Raw genomic sequence first — 4,333 nt, 5'->3', positions numbered from 1 at the left:
ACTCGAACGTTAGCAAGAGCATTGAAACAACAGGTCTGTCCCTGTCTGGCGTCCCGCGGTTGATTCGGTTTAACAAATGGGTTTCCATTCAGTTTTGATATTTCATATTTACATTTCATGTAATATTGACACTGAACAAAAATATAAACGCAACATGTAAAGTCTTAGTCCCATGTTTCATGAGCTGAGCTAAAAGATCTCAGAAATGTTCCACATGCACAAAAAGCTTATTTCTCTCATATTTTGTGCAGAAATGTGTTTACATCCCTGTTAGTGAGCACTTGTCCTTTGCCAAGATAATCCATCCACCTGACAAGTGTGGCATATCATGAAGCTGATTCAACAGCATGGTCATTACACAGGTGCACCTTGTGCTGGGGACAATAAAAGGCAACTCTAAAATGTGCAGTTTTGTCACACAACACAATCCCACCGATGGCCCAAGTTTTGAGGAAGCATACCATTGACATGCTGACTGCAGGAATGTCCACCAGAGCTGTTTGTAGTTGTATTTCACCTCCAATGTCATTTTAGAGAATTTGGCAGTACATCCAACCGGCCTCACAACCTCAGACCATGTGTAACCATGCCAGCCCAGGACCTCCACATCCGGCTTCTTCACCTGCAGGATCATCTGAGACCAGTCACCTGTACAGCAGAAGAATCTCTGCAGAAACTGTCAGAAACCGTCTCAGGGAAGCTCATCTGCGTGCTCATCGTCTTCACCAGGATCGTTTATATATATATATAATTTTTTTACTTCTTCTTCTCCCAAAATTTGCTGTATCCAATTGGTAGTTAAAGTCTTGCCCCATCGCTGCAACTCCCGTACAGACTCGGGAGAGGAGAAGGTAGAGTGCCGTGCATCCTCTGAAACACAACCCAGCCAAGCCGCACTGTTTCTTGACACAATGCCCGCTTAACCCAAAAGCCAGCCAACTAAGAATTGCTATGTAAAATTATATTGTTTACAAACAATGGAGTAAAACAAGCTTAAAGTTTGGGTTAGACATTGTATCCTATTCTTACTCTTTTACCCAATGGCATCAACATTTTGGAAAACCATTGAACCAACCAATCAACCAATTCTTGCAAAACACATATCTTAGTTCATCTTAGTATGAAAAAAAGTATAAATTGAGTATGTATCTTCCACCTTGTCAAAATTGTGCATGGTATGTACACTGAGTGTACAAAACATTATGGACACCTGCTCTTTCCATGACAGTCTGAAGAGGTGAATCTAAGTGAAGGTCTGGATGCAATCAGGCCACCAAATATACAGTACATAAGCAATGTAAAGAAAAATGTGGGGAAAATTACTTTCATAATAACAAAAAAACAAATGTGTGTGCCTGAGGGGAAATAAACTTTTATACAGCCAAAAAGGGTGAGAAATTACATGAATATCGGTGGGCAATTTGCACTAATGTAAATTAACATAGATGATGTAACATATTCCCTTTTACTTGCGGGACAAATATTTACCATCAAAACCATGTGTGACCTCTCACCTCACTGGCTGTAGAAGTGTTCTTCCTAACCAGTCCCTCAACAGCTCTCTGACTGAGCTCCACCCTCACTGGGCACTCAGAGGAGAGGAAAGCTGGGGAGGGATGAATGGATCAATCATTCCACAAGTCAGTAAACTAAAGAGAGTGTTTATAAGCTTAAATGTCCATCTTCCACCCATGGAGAGACCTATATACTGTATCTCACCCTCCAGACAGTCTGGGAGGTAGCAAGGCCGGGTGGCTTGGCTCATCTCCTGGTCAGTAGGGGGGTGAGTGAATCATCACCGGTTCATACACACACTGGACAGGGACATAGAGTAGAGCCTCGTTAATATAACACTACTATAGAGGGAAATAGAAATGGCATCTTTTTGTTGGTGTAAAGGACGTCACGCTGCTTGCTTAACGAGTAACACTGCCTCCCGATTCGGCCCATATCTGGCTCGAACTTGGGAACTCTGCCTCACAAACACACCACCTGACCGTCCTCCCTCAAGTGTCTCATCGCACCACCTCAAATTCCTTGCTAGCACACGTGACCACCCATCTGAAGCGTTTTACCAGTCGGCGCTACACCAAAAGCTAGTCGATGGCGCAACTTCAGGATGAGGAGTAACTCTGCCACGGTTCATTGGTAAAAGCCTACGGGGAAATGAATGCCACTTTTGAAGGGGTTTTGGATAAACGCTGAGGTCCAAGAGCCTCAGGGCCTCCGGAAGTGGAGAAAGATAACAGATTAGGGTTAATGAGAGCACGGCTAAGATAGTACATCACATGCACTGAGGGTTGAGAACTATCAATATTGTTGCTGTGGATACTAGATAATGAAACACACACACCTGTTTGACCACGCTGTGGTACTGTAGGCCTAGTTATGTTTTTTTTTATTTTTTCTTTTTTTCTTTTTTCTGAGACAATTCAGGTAGCAGACCCCTGTCTGGTACAGGTACCCCCACCACACTCACCTCTCCCTCCCGAGCTTTCGCTTTCGCCCTACTTGTTGGGACGAGTGACTTTGAACTTACAATGGCTAGCCCCAAGTCGTTATATATATATTTTTTTCTTGTGCATTTTGCCTCATGACTCCTGTATACTTTGACTACAAACTTTTCTTTACCCAACCGTGGGACAGACTATGTTTGTTCCCACATTCGGGACTCTGACTCTCTATTGGTTACATAGACTTTTGGCCACTCATCCTATTCTAACCACCTCTCACCGGCTTTGTATTCATGTTACCTGATGAAATTGCTGTACAATATGATCTTGTTGCCATTCGATGCACACTCAGATGTCATAAAACAGCACTGCAGAGCTCTCCCTGTCCTATGCGGTGCCTTGATTGTGTTACTGTTGATGATATCTGGAAATGTGCATGTACACCCTGGCCCATCTACTGTTGCTAGCCCCAATTCTGACTTGTGCTCTGACATCTGCTTCACTGATTTCTGATCTCTTAAAAGCCTGGGGTTTCTGCACGTTAACACTAGAAGATTATTACCTAAAATGGATCAATTGAAAGTGTGGGTTCACAGCTCCAATCCAGATGTGTTGGTCATTACTGAGACGTGGTTAAGAAATAGTGTTTTGAACACTGATGTTAACCTATCTGGTTATAACCTTTTTTGGCAAGACAGATCTTCCAAAAGGGCCACCAAACCGAATTATGTATGATAGGGCAAAAAAAAATCGATAAAAAAGTTGGATATTTTGATTGGTTGAAATGGGAAACGTCATCAATCGCACGATATTTGAAAGGGAAGAAAGAGATAGCAGGACATGCCCAAACCCATGCAGTGTAATACATGCAAATGTATTGGTCATGTGTCAAGTGTATGTAGATGGCAAGAGTTTCCTATGCCAGCTGAACCTAAATGCTACAATTGTGGTTATGAACATGCACCCGAATTTCTGAAATGTCCTGTTAGGGTGAAGGAGACGGAGGTGGTAAGAATCAGGGCAGACCAGCATGTCTCCTATCTGGAGGCAGTGAGAAGAGTGGAAGAGATGAGTGAAGTTGAAGAAACAATGGTAGTAGGAGTAGAGACAACAGAGAATATTCCTTGTCAACAGAGGCATGTGTAGCATGTTAATTAAGAAGGTGGACTATGTAGGGTGTATTACTTTGGTTATCAACTGCACAGCGCAAACAGAGAGGAAATCTAAGAAAATACGCATCATTGTGAGTACCGCTGAGATTTTTTGTGACTAGGATTTTAGAGCAGAGGCATTACAAAGAATCCTGTTGATGAATGCTCTGACTTCACAGGCATCTGAGCCTGTTTAGGGATGGAATTTGAGCTGTGACTGAAGGAGTGGGGTGTTTTTAAACAAAACCTTTTGTATGATGTCGGGCTCCCCACCCCATCCCGCAACGGAATATTTTTTGTTTCAATACCCCGCACAGTAGGTGTAGTCTGCTATAAAAGAAGACGCGAAAACGGAGCAACATCGCTGGATAAAGCATGAAGTGGTGTTATCCCTCTCAGTTCATCTGCAGGGATTATGTGCTTTTCAACAGGTCATTGTTCAAAATTTAGCTAGCTGGGTCATTTCTACTATGTTGCATATTTTGGATGTCATAATTTAAAAATAAAATGTGTTCTTTCAGAAAAGGACGTTTGACTTTCAGAAAAACATAGTTCCTTCAGAAAGTATTCACACCCCTTGACTTTTTCCATGTTGTGTAACAATTTTTTTCACTGGCCTAAACACAATACCCCATAATGTCAAAGTGGAATTATGTTTTTAGAATTTTTTACAAAATACAAAAAAATTAAAAGCTGAAATGTCTTAAGTCAACAACTATTTAATCCCTT

Source organism: Oncorhynchus mykiss, chromosome 2, assembly GCF_057628025.1.
Source record: "Oncorhynchus mykiss isolate SJ-2025 chromosome 2, ASM5762802v1, whole genome shotgun sequence".
NCBI lineage: Eukaryota > Metazoa > Chordata > Actinopteri > Salmoniformes > Salmonidae > Oncorhynchus > Oncorhynchus mykiss.
This window is presented reverse-complemented; position numbering follows the sequence as displayed.